Here is a 20,280-nt window from a genome sequence, read left to right on the forward strand (position 1 = left end):
TTGTAAAACGAGGGCCACATGTATATATATATATATATATATATATATATATATATATATACGAATATAGATATATATTGTACCAAAATACCATCAGATATATGTAGAAATATGTACTTAGAACATATTCTGCTATGTGAAGAACATTGGAATGTGAAATATTCATATTTTCAAGACAGGTTACCGTACTTGAGAAAAAGCGATCTGGATTGTGCGCAAGTAGGGTGTTAGGTTTGTTTTAAACTTTTTTTGCTCCGTTGACTTATTTGAGGGAATTTGTTAATGCGTGCACAATATCCTAAGTTACGGCTAGATTTAGAGTTCTGTGGCCAAAGGGGTGCGTTAGCTACGCATGCTTTTTTTCCCCCGCACCTTTTAAGTACCGCTGGTATTTAGAGTTCACAGAATGGCTGCGTTAGGCTCCAAAAAAGGGAGCGTAGAGCATATTTACTGCCACTGCAACTCTCAATACCAGCGGTGCTTACGGACGCGGCCAGCTTCAAAAACGTGCTCGTGCACGATTCCCCCATAGAAAACAATGGGGCCATTTGAGCTGAAAAAAAACTTAACACCTGCAAAAAAGCAGCGTTCAGCTCCTAACGCAGCCCCATTGTTTTCTATGGGGAAACACTTCCTAAGTCTGCACCTAACACCCTAACATGTACCCCGAGTCTAAACACCCCTAACCTTACACTTATTAACCTCTAATCTGCCGCCCCTGCTATCGGAGACCCCTGCATATATTTTTTAACACCTAATCTGCCGCTCAGTACACCGCCGCTACCTACATTATACCTATGTACCCCTAATCTGCTGCCCCTAACACCGCCGACCCCTATATTATATTTATTAACCCCTAATCTGCCCCCCACAACGTCGCCGCCACCTACCTACACTTATTAACCCCTAATTTGCTGACCGAACCGCACCGCTACTATAATAAATGTATTAACCCCTAATCCGCCTCATTCCCGCCTCAATAACCCTATAATAAATAGTATTAACCCCTAATCTGTCCTCCCTAACATCGCCGACACCTAACTTCAAACATTAACCCCTAATCTGCCGACCGGAGCTCGCCGCTATTCTAATACATTTTTTAACCCCTAAAGCTAAGTCTAACCCTAACACTAACACCCCCCTAAGTTAAATATAATTTTTATCTAACGAAATAAATTAACTCTTATTATATAAATTAATCCTATTTAAAGCTAAATACTTACCTGTAAAATAAATCCTAATATAGCTACAATATAAATTATAATTATATTGTAGCTATTTTAGGATTAATATTTATTTTACAGGCAACTTTGTAATTATTTTAACCAGGTACAATAGCTAAAATAGTTAAAATAATTACAAAATTACCTGTAAAATAAATCCTAACCTAAGTTACAATTAAACCTAACACTACACTATCAATAAATTAATTAAATAAAATACCTACAATTATCTACAATTAAACCTAACACTACACTATCAATAAATTAATTAAATACAATACCTACAAATAACTACAATTAAATAAACTAACTAAAGTGCAAAAAATAAAAAAGAACTAAGTTACAAAAAATAAAAAAATATTTACAAACATTAGAAAAATATTACAACAATTTTAAACTAATTACACCTACTCTAAGCCCCCTAATAAAATAACAAAGACCCCCAAAATAAAAAAATGCCCTACCCTATTCTAAATTAAAAAAGTTCAAAGCTCTTTTACCTTACCAGCCCTGAAAAGGGCCATTTGCGGGGCATGCCCCAAATAATTCAGCTCTTTTGCCTGTAAAAAAAAACATACAATACCCCCCCCCCCAACATTACAACCCACCACCCACATACCCCTAATTTAACCCAAACCCCCCTTAAATAAACCTAACACTAAGCCCATGAAGATCTTCCTACCTTATCTTCACCATGCCAGGTTCACCGATCGCTCCAGGCTCAGAAATCTTCATCCAAGCCCAAGCTTGGGCTGGCGATCCATAATCCGGCTGAAATCTTCTATCAAGCGGTGGCTGAAGAGGTCCAGAAGAGGCTCCAAAGTCTTCATCCTATCCGGGAAGAAGAGGAGATCCGGACCGGCAACCATCTTGATCCAAGCGGCATCTTCTATCTTCATCCGATGAGGAACGGCTCCATCTTGAAGACCTCCAGCGCGGATCAATCTTCTTCTTCCGACGTCCAACTGAAGAATGAAGCTTCCTTTAAGGGACGTCATCCAAGATGGCATCCCTCGAATTCCGATTGGCTGATAGGATTCTATCAGCCAATCGGAATTAAGGTAGGAAAATTCTGATTGGCTGATGGAATCAGCCAATCAGAATCAAGTTCAATCCGATTGGCTGATCCAATCAGCCAATCAGATTGAGCTCGCATTCTTTTGGCTGTTCCGATCAGCCAATAGAATGCAAGCTCAATCTGATTGGCTGATTGGATCAGCCAATCGGATTGAACTTGATTCTGATTGGCTGATTCCATCAGCCAATCAGAATTTTCCTACCTTAATTCCGATTGGCTGATAGAATCCTATCAGCCAATCTGAATTCAAGGGACACCATCTTTGATGATGTCCCTTAAAGGAACCTTCATTCTTCAGTTGGACGTCGGAAGAAGATTGATCCGCACTGGAGGTCTTCAAGATGGAGCCGTTCCTCATCGGATGAAGATAGAAGATGCCGCTTGGATCAAGATGGTTGCCGGTCCGGATCTCCTTTTCTTCCCGGATAGGATGAAGACTTTGGAGCCTCTTCTGGACCTCTTCAGCCGCCGCTTGATAGCAGATTTCAGCCGGATTATGGATCGCCAGCCCCCGCTTGGGCTTGGATGAAGATTTCGGAGCTTGGAGTGATCGGTGAATTTGGCATGGTGAAGATAAGGTAGGAAGACCTTCATGGGCTTAGTGTTAGGTTTATTTAAGGGGGGTTTGGGTTAGATTAGGGGTATGTGGGTGGTGGGTTGTAATGTTGGGGGGGGGTATTGTATGTTTTTTTTACAGGCAAAAGAGCTGAATTATTTGGGGCATGCCCTGCAAATGGCCCTTTTCAGGGCTGGTAAGGTAAAAGAGCTTTGAACTTTTTAAATTTAGAATAGGGTAGGGCATTTTTTTATTTTGGGGGTCTTTGTTATTTTATTAGGGGGCTTAGAGTAGGTGTAATTAGTTTAAAATTGTTGTAATATTTTTCTAATGTTTGTAAATATTTTTTTATTTTTTGTAACTTAGTTCTTTTTTATTTTTTGTACTTTAGTTAGTTTATTTAATTGTAGTTATTTGTAGGTATTGTATTTAATTAATTTATTGATAGTGTAGTGTTAGGTTTAATTGTAGATAATTGTAGGTATTTTATTTAATTAATTTATTGATAGTGTAGTGTTAGGTTTAATTGTAACTTAGGTTAGGATTTATTTTACAGGTAATTTTGTAATTATTTTAACTATTTTAGCTATTGTACCTGGTTAAAATAATTACAAAGTTGCCTGTAAAATAAATATTAATCCTAAAATAGCTACAATATAATTATAATTTATATTGTAGCTATATTAGGATTTATTTTACAGGTAAGTATTTAGCTTTAAATAGGATTCATTTATATAATAAGAGTTAATTTATTTTGTTAGATAAAAATTATATTTAACTTAGGGGGGTGTTAGTGTTAGGGTTAGACTTAGCTTTAGGGGTTAAAAAAATTATTAGAATAGAGGTGAGCTCCGGTCAGCAGATTAGGGGTTAATGTTTGAAGTTAGGTGTCGGCGATGTTAGGGAGGGCAGATTAGGGGTTAATACTATTTATTATAGGGTTATTGAGGCGGGAGTGAGGCGGATTAGGGGTTAATACATTTAATATAGTAGCGGTGCGGTTCGGTCGGCAGATTAGGGGTTAATAAGTGTAGGTAGGTGGCGGCGACGTTGGGGGCGGCAGATTAGGGGTTAATAAATATTATGTAGGTGTCGGCTGTATTAGGGGCAGCAGATTAGGGGTACATAGGGATAATGTAGGTAGCGGCGGTGTACGGAGCGGCAGATTAGGGGTTAAAAAAATTTAATAGAGTGGCGGCGGTGTGGGGGGACCTCGGTTTAGGGGTACATAGGTAGTTTATGGGTGTTAGTGTACTTTAGAGCACAGTAGTTAAGAGCTTTATAAACCGGCGTTAGCCCAGAAAGCTCTTAACTCCTGGTTTTTTTCTGTGGCTGGAGTTTTGTCGTTAGATTTCTAATGCTCACTTCAGCCAAGACTCTAAATACCTGCGTTAGAAAGATCCCATTGAAAAGATAGGATACGCAAATGGCGTAGGGGGATCTGCGGTATGGAAAAGTCGCGGCTGGAAAGTGAGCGTTAGACCCTTTAATGACTGACTCCAAATACCAGAGGACGGTAAAAACCAACGTTAGGAGCCTCTAACGCTGGTTTTGACGGCTACCACCCAACTCTAAATCTAGCCGTTAGACTTTTTGTGTGAGCGAAAATGTTTTACTTTCAACTAGTAATACGAGCGCTATCCAACGTGCGCAAAAACCTTACTTCTAATGGAGTCAGCATGCAAGAGGAAGCGTTAAATACCACTCCACTTGTAATCTGGCCCTATGTTAACTAATTAATGACCGCTGATGTACCTTGTACATTGGTGGTCATTCACATGCCCTGGTTAAAGCATATAGTAGGCCAGGAGCCAACTATTTAAACAAACAAGAACATGGTCAGAGTAACTTGGGAAATATTTTTATGTGATATTAGGTTTTTTTCTAGAAATAATATTTTTTTTTATTAAACACTTTCTAATATTCTATAGCCTATTATAAGATGATGATGAGGAGGAGGAGGATGATAATCAAGAATAATGATGCTGATGATAATGTGATGATAATGATGTACTTTTAATTATTTTTTTCCAGTAGTTATATTCCTCCACTGGATCATTATAACCCATTAATGTCAGTTATTACTATTATTACTATTATTATTATTATTTGTATTATTATTATTATTATTATTATTATTATTATTAGTAAACTATTTATATTGAATCTTGTAATTTTAATGTTTTAATTGTAACATAGCTCTATTGACCTTTAAAGTCTATATCTTTAATGCAGTAACATAACAAAGAGATATTTTGTATTATAAAGAACATGCTCATACTTGAAAGCTCAAAAGATGAGTGCCTTCTGTTTGGAAAAGATAGCTATGTTTGCTGCTCTTTCTCTTGTGGCCAAAAGAAAAATAAATCACGCTTTTAGCAAGCCAGGACACTGAGTAATGGCATTGAATGGAAATAAGTATGTAAAAATGATAATGAAGAATTATATAATCATTTTATTTTTTCTAACTAAAAAGTACAGGAATTAAGAAAAGGAAGTTGCAGCTGTAAAATAATAAAAAATAAAATCATCTTAACACAATAATTTGTGTTTTCTCAAGTTGTGCTTGTCAATTTTTTTTTGTGTGTGTGTGCGAACCTCCAAGATGACAATTATACAATTTCAGGAGTGTAACACATTATAATATATATTTTAATATTGTAAGTTTAACCTGCACCGCTCTTCCTTCTTTGACAGATTTAATGCAGGCACTTTTCTGCAAGTTTATGTGAGTCATACAAGGGCATGTGTCATATGTGTTTATTGTCAGCTTGTGTGAAATTTGTGCTATTGCTGGTAAGAGAAAATGTCGTGAAAATATGACCTGCTAGAACCAGATATAAATTCTTGTATTAAGCCATTTTTTTTTGTAGAAAAATATTCATACTTAAAACCAAAGCATTTTTAAAGTTTAAACTGTAACTGCAATCTGAATTCTAGTAGATTTCCAAACTCAATCAGTTTGTGGCCAGTACTAATTCAAATATGTTTTGTTATCAGTTAATCAGGGCTTGATTATGAGTGGAGCACAAATGTTTGCACCCAAGCCAAAGAAGTTTATCGTGAGGATTTGTGCTCATCGGACTTACCTCTGGTATAACAAGTGGAAACTAAATGTGATCGATTGAGTGAAATCACGATTTTCACTAGAATGATTACCACGACTTCGGATCTCTGGTTAACTGTTTCCTGAAACATAAAAATAGCACACAAAACATCAAAAATACATTACAAAGTATATTTACTCTCAAAATAACACTATCTAATAAAAATGATTAAAAAAAACAATATTGCAAACAAAAGTTATGAAGGCTAAACTATATGAGGTCTCAGGTGTTTGAAAAAAGGCATGCAAAGAGCTTTAACATAGAGAAACATCTCCAAATATATATATATATATATATATATATATATATAATTTTATTATTGAACAACAACCATGTTCTCAATGAACCCAAAAAACTCATTAATATCAAAGCTGAATAGTTTTGGAAGTAGTTTTTAGTTTGTTTTTAGTTATAGCTATTTTAGGGGGATATCTGTGTGTGCAGGTGACTATTACTGTGCATAATTATTAGGCAACTTAACAAAAAACAAATATATACCCATTTCAATTGTTTATTTTTACCAGTGAAACCAATATAACATCTCAACATTCACAAATATACATTTCGAATGTTTATATAACATTCTAACATTCTATTTTCGAATTTTCGTTTTCAATTTTTTCAATAAAATTTGAAAATATTTGTTCGAATAATAGAATGTTTTGCTATGTATTCATTCAATTTCAAAATGTAATATTCGAATTTGAATGTGACATTCGAATTCGAATGTGACATTCAAATTTGAAATAGTATTACTAGTCTACAACTGTGTTTAATGAATGTAATATTCGAATTTGAATGCTACATTCGAATTTGAATTTCACATTCGAATTCGAAATAGTATTTCTAGTCTAATACTGTGTTTTATAAATGTAATATTCGAATTCGAATGTGACATTCGTTTCGAATGTGACATTCGATTCGAATGTGACATTCGAAATAGTGTTTCTAGTCTACAATTGTGTTTTATAAATCCAATATTCGAATTTGAATGTTATAATCGAATGTCACATTCAAATTCGAATGTGACATTCAAATTCGAATGCGACATTCGAAAACTGTAAATAACATTCGAAACTCGAATTTTTAAGAATATTCGTTCTTATCAACATTCTATTATGTAAATCGAATTTCTACAATAACATTTGTTCTAACGTTTGAATTAGGATATAAACACACTCGCCCATCCCTACTTATCACCCTGGGGGCAGGAGCTAAACTAAGAATTTCTAAGTGTTCATTTTACAAGAAAACAAGTAAGTTTGCTTTTTTTTTTTTTTTTTTTTTTACAAAATCTATTTCTTTTTATGTTTACTAAGTTTTAACATCATCAGCATCAAACAAGAACCCAGTGCAAAAAAGGGTCATTGTGTGGCTCATGATAAAAATACACCATGTTCATACCAGCTACTCAGTCATTGTGGAGGAAGGTCCTGGAAATCACTCTGCTTTATAAATTTAAACATGCAGTCCCTGGGCTTACCCAGTCATTGGGGGAGACAGTCCATAAACGATAATACTACCGCCACTTTCACAGGTCAGCCATTGAGTCCTCTCCCCCTCTTCCAGGCAGCCATCAATTGAACTTACAAGGATTGCTCCTATCCAGGCCACTTTTTCTCCAGTGATCACTTGCATTGCTCACAACTTCCTGTCGGCTTTGTAGCCAATTAATTTGATCCTTTACTGCTGGAAGGTGGACAACAATTCTGTGAAATGGTGCCAACCGGCCAATGACAGAAGATCAGTCCAAAAAAAAAGCAGGAGATCTACCATAGTAATGTGCACATTATAAAAACGATAATCCTTTATTTCACCAGTTTATAAATAATGCAGACAATTATTCAAATAGTGCCAAATAGAGTTGTCTAACCTGTTTCAGTGTGTGTTGCACTCATAGTTGCATACTCCCCTTTGGCACTGCTTACACTTTAAAATGCTTTCTAAATGTTTATTGGTTAAAAACCAAATGACATCACATTATAGGCATTACTATTTTTCCTCTTAAGGTGGATACAAGGTGAACTGAACTAACAATTTATACAGTATATATATATATATATATATATATATATATATATATACATACATGTATGTATCAACTTCTTACAGTCATAGTCATGCTGTCTGTTTTTATTAAAGGACTGTTAATTTATCTATGTTTCTTTCTCTATGTACCTTTTTGAACTAGATTTGTCTAATTTCTAACCATATTTCTGGGTTATTTGCAATCTGTATCCTTTCCACCTTCATGCTTAAAGGGACAGTCAACACCAGAATTTTTGTTGTTTTAAAAGATAGATAATCCCTTAATTACCCATTTCTCAGTTTTGCATAACCAACACAGTTATAATAATACACTTTTACCTCTGTAATTACCTTGTATTTAAGCCTCTGCAGACTGTCTCCTTATTTCAGTTCTTTTGACAGACTTGCATTTTAGCCAATCAGGGCTCACTCCTCAGTGAATTCACGTGCATGAGCTCAATGTTATTTATATGAAACACATGAACTAACGCCCTCTAGTTGTGAAAAACTGTCAAAATGCATTTAGATTTGAGGCAACCTTCAAGGTCTAAGAAATTAGCATATGAACCTCCTATGTTTAGCTTTCATCTAAGAATACCAAGAGAACAAATAAAAATGTGTGATGAAAGTAAATTGGAAAGTTGTTTAAAATTACATGCCCTAGAGATAGGATCCGGTGGGAGGAGCTCAGGTGTAAGGTCAGGTAGACACCTGTGCTGCAACTCCTAATGAGCTACTGGCAGCGGGAAAGCGTGCTAAACACCCCAGACCTGGGGCGGCTGACTCAAGCAAACTACAACTAGCCACCGGCTCTCCTATGGTGCTAAGACATCGCACTAAAATCCTACAGTTGGGTTATATGGTCTGAACCTATGATAGACCATCAAGACTTGTGAATACCTGCTACAAATCATACCCTTGCCTGGGTCTGGAGAAACGAGGAAGGTAAAAAGAAAAGAAAGAGGCAATGATATTTATAAGACTCTTGCTCTCCTGGTAGAGCAATAAATAGAAAACAACTGGCCTCACACTTCAGCTTCTTTTTTTGCCTAGAAACCCAGTCCCGAATAATAAACTATAAGACAGCATTGATAAACCCCCTTGAGCAGTGGACTTGTGATTTCTATGATACATTGGCATATTACCATCTTACAACTTGCCTGAAATACATTAATAAGATCCAGAATCTACCTGCCCGAGCAGCATAGGGAGTGCGGCTCAGGTGAATGTGTTCCCTGTGGCACCTGGGAAGGTGCTGATCCGTGGGGCTTCTGATTGGTTTTTCCCTTGCCTCCTCCGTTTGCTGGTGCTCAGTTCGGCGTAGCGATATCTTCTGGAATCCCCAAGACCGACTACAGGAAGTTGCGGATGGTTACCGCGAGAAGCGCAGTACGGATGACGCGGTGTGAAGGGAAAGCCTGGCGGTGAGGATCCTACTCTGCTCTTGTCTGGGCTCTTAAACGGGGCTCCAGATACCTGAAGTGCGGCACTATTTTCCCCTCCGCCAGAGAGCTGCGTGTGGGATAACTACAACCGGAGGCTGTTTGTTTGCGCCTTAGGAGAAAGGCTGTAAACTCGATCACTTTGCTTACTCCAACACTATCTACTTTTTCTCTCCCCACCGATGATGCGTGGAGAGGAAGCAAATCAATATATCTGATTAAAGAACCCACACAGAGCGTGAGCCATCGAAGATAAGTCTTCACTCTCAAGAGACCAGGGACAGGTATCTTTTCTTTCTTTTTCGCTATTGTGCGGTTCTGGATAACTTTTCTATCTAAGCTACAACATACATGCGATGCCTGCTAAGACTGTCACAAAATAATTGGGACTTACCATGCAAAGATGTACTAAATTTTTATGATTAAGCATTTGAATAGCATAATCTGGTCAGGAATTAAACTGAAGGTGATATATCTATGTAAAATATTACTATTACTGTACGATTGCTCCCCTTTGCCCTTCGACCTCTACCTCTCTAACAATTATTAAGTGATTTCTCCTCTTTAATTGAAGCTATAAGGGTTTTGCTGAAAGCAAAGCAGCAGAACGAATTTTTTTTCTTTTTTTTTCCTTTTTCTCTTCCTGTAAAGGGGGAGAGAGGGGGGAAAAAAAAAAAAGAAAAACACAACCGGGCAAAAGTGAAATTAGGCTATATACACTGAATTGGTAAAGTTAGGAGCTTAGCCCTGAAGGGATATCTTTTGTAACTCAATAGGAAATATATATAAATATAGTCTTAGAATATTTTCATTATTTATCAAAATTATATACAAGACAAAATATTGTGTATAAAAAGAATAAGTTAATATTGGTATATGGCTCCTACTGACAAAAGAGGGGTAGCAATGTTTAAGACTGAAGCAGTAGCCCCGCTTATATTAGAAATATCCTGAGCACCCTATAAGATATTTAAGTTATCAAACATAGACAGGGCATTTTTTTTCTGGTGCTATAAGATCTTGAAACAAACTATAAGGAAAGGGAAAAAAAAAAGAAAAGGGATATAATTTTGTTATTCTTAAATTGAGAGAAAGTCAATAGTAACATAGAACTCACTACATATAGTATTTGATCCAATCACATTCCCCACACTTACACTCACCCCTTCCCTCCACTTGCGCTCCCCCCCCCCCCCCCATACACACCCCTTTTTTTTTTTTTTTTTTTTGTTTGCTGTTTCTTGCACTTTCACATATTTATGGATAAATTTTTTACATCACATTCAAAAACACCTCCCTCCAATATGGCCGGGAGAAATAGAGAAAAAAAGAATAACAAAACCACACCAGTCACGATAGACACGTGTTCCACTAGCACAATCATGACTCAGATAAATGACTCTATATACTTACAAGCCTTAGTCACAAATATTACTGAAGCATTAACACCTAAACTTGACTCTCTCAAAGATGAAATTAAGCAAGATATATATGCACTAAAAACAGAATTTCGCCAATTTTCAAATAGATTAGCAGAGGCGGAGCAAAGAATCTCTGACCTAGAAGACAATACGATAAACCATGATACCAAGTTAGACACGATAAACTCTAAACTTACAAAAGTCCAGTTAAAACTGGAAGATCTTGAGAATCGTGCTAGACGAAACAATTTTAGAGTCATAGGTATACCTGAAGAAAAACAATACGAAGACCTTGATAAACTCCTTACAGAAACTTTACCGCATTTATTACAAATTCCTCTTTCCCATCCACGTATAGTGTTAGAGAGAGCGCACAGATTGGGAAGGAAAAACACAGAGAATGAAAATCCTAGACCTAGACCAGTTATTGCCAAAACCCTTAACTACCAGGATAAACTCCTATTATTGCAATATTTTAAAAAGAATCAGCCCATATTCCTTGGGGGAGTCAAAATCATGCTTTTTCAGGACTTCTCTGCAGAAACTTCTGCTAAGAGAAGGGATCTGGCCCCGTTATGCACTAAATTAATAGAGCAAGGCCACCGGGCCACTATTATTTATCCAGCAAAATTGAAGATAACAGTTAACAACAATACGCATTTTTTTGACTCAGCCAAGGAAGCAGAAAGTTTTATATTACAACAGTTTCCCTTAGAACAGGGTGGTTCATAGAATATAGTAGACCTACACTAATACTTACTTATTATATGTCATCTGAATGACAAGTCGTTATGAGGGCATATATACAGTCGTTATGAGGACATATATACAGGGTCTGGACCATTATTTTTGTTCATGTTTTAGTATGATATGTGTTATTAAGTTTTTTTTTTTTTTTTTTTTTTTTCCTTTCCCCAATACCCATAAGCATCTTAGCCTTTTTTCTGCATGGCGGTAGATATTATAAATGGTTTTAAGTTGGCCTCTTGGAATATTGGGGGTATTACATCACCTATCAAACGCAAAACAATAATAGCACACCTAAAAAAAATTCATACAGATATCGCCTTTTTACAGGAAACCCACCTAAGAACTGAAGAAGTCCTTAAGCTTAAATGCTCCTGGGTTAATGAAGTTCTTGCCTCTCCCAGTACCCAAAGAAAAGGTGGAGTAGCGATCCTGTTAGGTAAAAAGATAAAATACCAAGTCCTCCATACTAAGGCGGACTCGGAGGGGAGATTCTTAATGGCCAAAATTAAAATTGATAAGACATTATACACATTTTGTAATATATACGCTCCTAATGTCTTTACTCCTCCCTTCTGGGACAAACTTCAAGCTGATTTATTACTTTTCACAGAAGGTTTTTTAATTTTAGGAGGAGACTTTAATATGGCACCGCAATATCCTTTAGATAGGCTAAGATACAAAGGTCCCTCTCTCAGAACCAAAAGAGATAATCTGGAATCTAAATTGTTCCTTAAACTATCCCAGAATCTTCGAGTTAGAGATATATGGAGGATGCATAATCCAGATCTTAGGGATTACACTTGCCTCTCTAAGGCGCACAAGTCACTCTCAAGAATTGATCTGTTTTTTCTAGACGAGAGATTATGTAAAATAAGATTGGCTGCCAACATCTCGCCTATCTGTATCTCCGATCATGCCCCAATCTCTTTAGAGTTTTTTCCAAATAATCCAACTCCTAGGTACTCCAGGTTCTTTTTCCCAAATTACTTAGCTTCTGACCTTAAATTCAAAAACTGGCTAAATATTAAATTCCAAGAATACGCATCTTTCAATAAAGAATATATCAATCGCCCCATGATTTTTTGGGAAACTGCCAAGGCGGTATTACGAGGAGAAATCTTAGCTTATACTATTAGTAGAACTAAGAAATTTAAGTTCAGAGAAAGGGAAATTATGAAATCTATTTCTAATTCCTACAATTCCTATTTATTAGAGAAAACGCCGGATAAATGGACCCGATATATCCAAGCCCTAAAGGAGAGAGATTCCTTCCTATTACTTAAAACCTCACAGAAAGATTTAAAATTACAAGCTAAATTATATAGGCATGGAAATAAAACAGGAAAACTACTCTCAAGATTAATAAAAAGAGAAAAGACTCTATCAGTAATAGAATCATTACAGGTAAAGGATAAAATAATAACATCTTCTGAAGACCTTATTCATGCTTTTTCAGAATATTACCAGGACCTATACTCTCTGAAAACCTCAGATGCTCATAAGCGAGATCTCTTTTGGGATGGAATCACTCATAATGCTATACCAGCAGATTTAGTTGAAACTCTTAACCTCCCCATAACTGAGCTTGAGATTTCAAGAGCAATTCAAGACCTTTCCTTAAATAAAGCCTCAGGCCCTGATGGCCTTCCTAATGAATTTTATAAAATACTTTCCACAACAATTTTACCACATTTATCTACATTATATAACGACATTTATGTTAAGGGCAATATTCCATCATCTAATTTTTCTGCATCATATACAACTTTAATTCTTAAACCGGGAAAAGAGCCTGACAGGAAGGAATCATATAGACCGATAGCACTGCTTAATGCAGATTATAAAATAATGTCCTCTATTCTAGCATCAAGGCTCCAGGGGTCCCTTCCTTATATAATACATAACGATCAGGCAGGTTTCATACTTAAAAGAAACTCGTCAGCTAAGATAAGGGAACTTTTCCTTACAATAGACTATTTTAACAATAGGGGGGGGGATCGGAGAGGGGAGAGAGGACACCCCTGATTCTGCAATTATTTCAATAGATGCTGAGAAAGCTTTTGACTCAGTTCACTTTGATCATTTGACATACTCTCTTCAACAATTTGGAATACAGGGGAATTTCCTTAATTTTGTTAATAACTTATATAAAACAGCTACTACTAGATTATTAGTGAATGGCCTAACCTCTTCAAATATCTTTCTCAGAAGAGGTACTCGACAGGGGTGCCCTCTCTCTCCCCTCCTCTTTGATATCTCAATCGAACCTCTAGCTATTTATGTTAGACAACACTTGGAAGGTATTGAGATTGGAAAGAAGGAGATGAAAATAGCACTTTATGCTGATGATATTCTAATTTACATATCCAAAACCTTTATTAATATACCCAAATTAATTTCAATTATCGAACAATTCGGTGCTTTCTCTGGTTATAAGGTAAACATGATGAAGTCCGAATTGCTATGGTTAAAACAAACTAAGGATTCTATGGTTAATATTCCATTTAAACTAGCGGCCGGCTCTTTTAGATATCTAGGTATTATGATCTCCTCCAACCCAGAAATGTGGTATAACCTTAATATACTTCCAGTATTGAATAAAATTAAGGAAAATCTGAAGATATGGCAAAATCTACCTCTTTCCTTGTCGGGTCGCATTGCGTTATACAAAATGGTTTGTCTTCCAAAGTTATTATACATTTTACAAAATATCCCCCTAATACTTAAAAATAAAGATATATTGTTATTTAACACTGCTCTGAGAAAATTTATTTGGCAAAATAAAAAGCCTAGAATTTCGTTATTTAAATTATCGCTTCCTAGAAAATATGCCGGGCTAGCCTTACCAGACATTAAACTTTATAATTACGCCTTTCTGGTTCGTTTGATCATTGACTGGATATCTGGGAAGGACTATGTCACTAACAACGAGCTAGAAAAAAATATATTACATCCATATGCTCCACTAGCAATTATTCATTGCACTAGGAATTCCCTACCAAAAGAGGTGAAAAAGATGAAAACAATGTTTAACCCTTTACAGGCCTGGTGGAGAGTTTGTAAACTTCTTAATGTGGAACAGGAGGTATCTAAATATATACTGATAACAGGCAATCCTCAATTTCAAGCGGGCCTCTATTCTTCTCCCTTTCAAAGATGGGAGACTCTGGGTCTTAGTAAAATTTATCAAGTGTTAGATTTTGATAGGAAATGTATAAAGACTTTTGGATCTCTGAGAGAGGAATTTAATCTCTCCCATAGAGAGTTCTTTGCTTACTTACAGGTAAGACATTTTGCCTTAACCCTAGTAAATAAATTTGGTTGGAACTGGACAATGGGGACTTTGGAGAAATGGTTATCTCTGGTTAAAATTGGTTGTACATCAGTCTCCCCTAGCTATTTAGATCTGATCTCTCTAAGAGGTAACTTAAATCTGGAAAAAATAGCGGCTAACTGGGTAGAAGCACTGATTGGAGATGCCAGTGCTGTTCAGGCCTCGGTGTCTGAGGTTGCAAAAATCACTCTCTCATCGTTTTGGAGAGAGACTCACATAAAATTATTACTTAGGACCTTCTTCACTCCTGAGAAAGCCGTCAAATGCAGGAACTCAGATTTTAATCTATGCCCCAAATGTTCTCTCCCTTCAGCCAATCTCATACACATGTTTTGGAACTGTCCAATCATTCAACAGTTCTGGTCTAAATTACAATATTGGCTTGGGACAATAGGAATCTCCCCTCTGACTTTATCGCTATCACATATTGTTTTTCTTTGGAAGGACTCAGAAGACTGTTTGGTAAATAAGAAAATTGTAAACTTAGCCATCTTAGCAGCAAGATATTTAATTCTGAAAAAGTGGAAAAATAGAACAACCCCCAGTATCCAAGAGGTAAAAAATTGTCTTAAAAAACAATGTATACTTGAGCAACTAGATACCGATTTAAATGATGAAAAAGATGTTACTTTATTTTTTAGAAAATGGTCACTCTTTATCAAATCTTTTTCTCCAGTGGAAATTGATAATCTAATCTACCCATTTAGAAATACTGAATTAGTTCTGATGGGGTTATGGTAACAACACATCCCCCCCTTCCCCGACCCCCCTTCCTTCCCCCTTTTTTTTTTTTTTTTTTTTTTGTTTTGTTTTGTTTTGTTTTGTTTCGTTTTGTTTTGTTTTTTTTCTTTTTTGTTTTGTTTTGTTTTGCTTTGATTTGTTTTGTTTTGTCTTGTTTTGTTTTGTGTTTGGTATTGTGTTCATAAAAATAAAAAAAGGTAATATTTATATCTCCATAATAATTCGACAAAAATAGAGGAATAAATAGATCAAAATCAAACAATAAGACTATTATGGATGGAAAAAGCCTGCAAAATAAGGTTATTTATGTTTAATACATTATTATAACAAATATGGTATTGTGTGGAATCATGTAATATTGTTTGGTTGTCAACTATTAGCAGTGTTATTATTTTTTTATTCTCTTATCTCTCTCTTTTTCTATTATGCTTATTCTTTTTTTTTTTTTTTCCTCTGAAAATGAATGAAAATGTATAATTATGTTGATATATAACAATAAAAATGACATAAAAAAAAAAAAAATACATGCCCTATCTGAATCATAAAAGTTTGTTTGGACTTGACTGTTCCTTTAACCATCAAACCTTTACATTTTTATTTTCTCATATTACTATATTCTATGATATTATCACAGATATATATTTATACTATAGTTCAGTTATCTATTCTAGGAATATAGCATTCCATATTTAATTAATGTTTTCTCCTATTTATTCCCCAAAATTTACTAAGTCTAATTCAGAGTTCAGACCCTGGGGCACCCAAGTTTTTAACTTAAATATCCAGAAGACCTTGCGCTTGGCCAGCATCCTCTCAGGATTACCCATTCTTTCTCCTATTTATATTGGTTCAATTATAGCCCATCTCAGACTATCTGTTCTCCTATTATTTCATTTTTAAAATATTGTACAAGAGAGGTAGTGAGAGTCCCTGAGTTGAACCAACTGTTCATGGATCCTTGATCTGGTCTCGCTTGTCGTCATCCCTACATATTGTAGGTTACGAATAATGCAAGTTAATAGATCAATTATATTAGTTATTCTGCAGTTTAAACTAATTATGTGCGAAAAAATGTCATTAGTAACTGAACTGGAAGAAATGTTTCCAACCGTAACCACTTCTCAGACTTTACATGTCAGATTGTGGCACCTGTATACACCCTTAAAAGTAAGCCACAAAGTTTGTTCATGGCATTGTGTTCTTAAGAGAGTGGGAGATATTAGATTGCCAATTGTCTTTTCCTTTCTGAATGAAAAGTGACACCCCTCCTTTGCTAGCCCCCTGAAATTGTTATCTGCTGATAATAAAGGAATGTGTCTTTTCACTATGTCACATATCTGGTTATATTGGTTAATATAAGTTGTAAGAAATGTAATCATTTTCTCCATTTAACCTCTTTTCCTATTTTTACTGAATGTCAATAGGTCTTCACAATTCCTCGAGGCCACTGCAAGCTTTGTTTCCCCAATAAGGCCAGGGGTAACTTCTAGTATTTAATCTATTTGCCAGGGAGTTCACCTATATATCATATTGTGTCAAATCAGTACAATTTTTACGTAGGTGTATTAACTGTCCCTTGGCAATTGTTTTAAAGACTCTCCTTGGATGGTTACTTCTAGCATGCTGTAAAATATTGCCAGATATAGGCTTGCTATAAACCTCAGATTTCACTAAACCTTTATCATCAGGTATAACTCCCTTTTGTGTTACATCCAAGTAATGTATCTCTGTCAAATGATAATCTGCTTCAACACTGAAGATTTTGGAATATCTTGCAACGGACTTGGCACTATCATATGCATATCCTTTAATCACATTTATTTCATTCACATTCAGTACATTTTTTATTTTCTAATAAAATGCTAGGAAGTTCTTCTACCAGTGGCAATACAATTGCATCCAACCATTGGGAAAGGTGCACTAGTAGGAACCCTATTCCACTTATGATGCAACCAGTGACCACCTCCAGGGATTTGTGTACCTTAGAAAGGTGGTTGAACACTGGTATAGTAGGATTTTTAACATCCAAATATATCTCTCAGCTAAGTATATTATTAATTAAGTGAGTGCTTTAAAGGTGCTTCTTTTCTATTTTCTTTAATTATAATGCACTGCTTAAAGGGACAATATAGTCAAAATTAAACTTTTATGATTCAGATAGGGCATGCAATAATAAACAACTTTCCAATTTATTTGTATCATCAAATTTGCTTTATTGTTTCAGTTTTCTTTGTTGAAAGCTAAATCTAGGTAGGCCCATATGCTAATTTCTAAGCCTTTAAAGGCCACATCTTATCTCAGGGAAGTTTGGAAGTTTTTCATATTGATAAAATTGTGTTATTCCCGTGGAGTTATTTATGAGTCAGCACTGATTGGTTAAAATGAAAGTCATTCAAAAACACTGAAATAAGGGGGCAGTCTGCAGAGGCTTAGATACAAAGTAATCACAGAGGTAAAATGTGTATTAATATAACCAAGTTGGTTATGTAAAACTGTGGAATGGGTAATAAAGGGATTATCTATATTTTTAAACAATAACAATTCTGTCCCTTTAATACACTGTATACGGCATACACTGTCTGCATTTAACATTGCACAAGCAATTCTGGTGAACTGCATGTGCAATTAGGGTTGCCACCTTGGCCATGTTTTCCTGGACAATTATGAGTTCCACATGCTGCAGGGTGTACAGGGAGGAACATGCATTGTGCTTCTGAAGAGCACATGAATAGTACTAATAGTGTTCCTCTCTGCACACCCTGCAGCATGAATAAATAATAACTGTCCAGGTAAACATGGCTGAGGTGGCAACCCTATTGTGCAATGCTGCCCCCTGCAGATTCGTGGCCAATTGGATCGCACACGATCGGGCGGATTAATGTCCGTCGCCTCAGAGGAGGCATATGAGTTAAGGATCAGTGGTCTTAAGACTGCTGCTTCTTAACTCCTGTTTCCGGCGAGCCTGAAGGCTTGCACAGAAATAGATGCATAGGGGCCGATTGACACTTTGATAAATCGGCCCCTATGTATGCAATTTTTGACTTACAGCTACATTTTCTTCAATGTCAGATATGGTTTGGGAGTGGGACCCTTTTGTGCAGAGTCCTTGTGGGTGGACTTACAGCTAAATATTTTTCAAAAATGTTTGTAACTTGTTATGACACAGTACATCATGTCTTTTCAGCTTCAGTAGCTGGGTCTCTGACTAAACCCCACCCCAATGATTACATGATGACTTTGGTCTAGATGAACTACTCTGTTTCCAACTTTCTTGCTATTTGGATGGAATATTGCATACTTTATCGACAGGTAGCTTTATTTTATCACCAGCTTGCATCTGATAAAAAAAGTTAACCATAAGTATTCTTGTGTATTGAATTTTTCTTCTGCATTTACTCGCCAGTCTTCTTGAAGAATACTCTATACCTACAGACATTTAAATCCTACAGATTTTTTTTATGAGGAGAATACACAGAATTTTGTCAACATCTAAAAAGGCTATCTTAACTGGAGTACCATAAGTTGTTTCCTTAACAGATACTAGGATATTTTTTCATTTAAGAAATGTCTTAAAATCACACATTTTTTCTTAAACACACTCAATAACCTTTTTAGCAGATACCTCCCCTGTATTAAATTAAAAAAATATCATTTCTAACACACTTTGTTCTTGATTACAATTTGCTCCTGAAATTTTTTTATGTTTTCTAACTAAGGGCCAGATTACGAGTGTTGCTCTAAAACCAAGCACAAGTGAAAAGGGGTTTATTGTGTCTGTTTGCCACCTCAGAACTTTGGATAACTGTTTTGCGAAACAAAAAAGTGTCACAAACACTTAAAAATACATTTAAAAGTACATTTACACTCAACACTATATAATAAAAATTATTAAAAAAAATATATATTCCACAAAAAAGTTATAAGGGCTCAAAGATATGTGGTCTCTGGTGTTTAATAAAGAGATACATACATATACATGTCTAATGGCTCGCTTTCATTGAATATATATGAAGAGTATCAGTCACAAAAATATATATATGCCCTGACCCAGTGCTTATAGGTCAATACTGTGAATTGGACCATTCATGCCCCTGCATGTTGATAACTTTTTTAGTGTTTTTAATTGTTTTTAATGTTTCATTTTTTATCCTATTAATATAATAAAAGCTAAGTTTTATTTAAACTTTTTTCATTTTCTTAATTTTTGTGAGGGTTGAGACCCCCCCTTTTTTATGTTTTTGATTTTGGATTAATTGGATTTTGTTTCTTTAGAGTGCTTATGGGATGCTACGTTTTCCTTTTCTGTATCTCACTTCCATTGAGTTGTTAAAAATGGAGTCGTAAGCTACCGAAGTTGCTGACAGCTTAAAGTAATTTTAGTACCAGGTTTCCATTGAAATATGTTGCGCATTGCCTGCAGTTGCTATTTTCGTGTAGATGTAAGTTAACGTTGTGTTAACGCTTCCATCGGACGTTGGATTTCTTGAAAATCAATTAGTTTCTATGGTAACCCGACCTTGCCGCTAAAAAAATTACGTTTAGTGTCTATGCTCCTTACATGTGATCACCTCTAAAGAGGAACAAAAACAAAGATACACTT

Source organism: Bombina bombina, chromosome 2 (genome assembly GCF_027579735.1).
Source record: "Bombina bombina isolate aBomBom1 chromosome 2, aBomBom1.pri, whole genome shotgun sequence".
Taxonomy (NCBI): domain Eukaryota; kingdom Metazoa; phylum Chordata; class Amphibia; order Anura; family Bombinatoridae; genus Bombina; species Bombina bombina.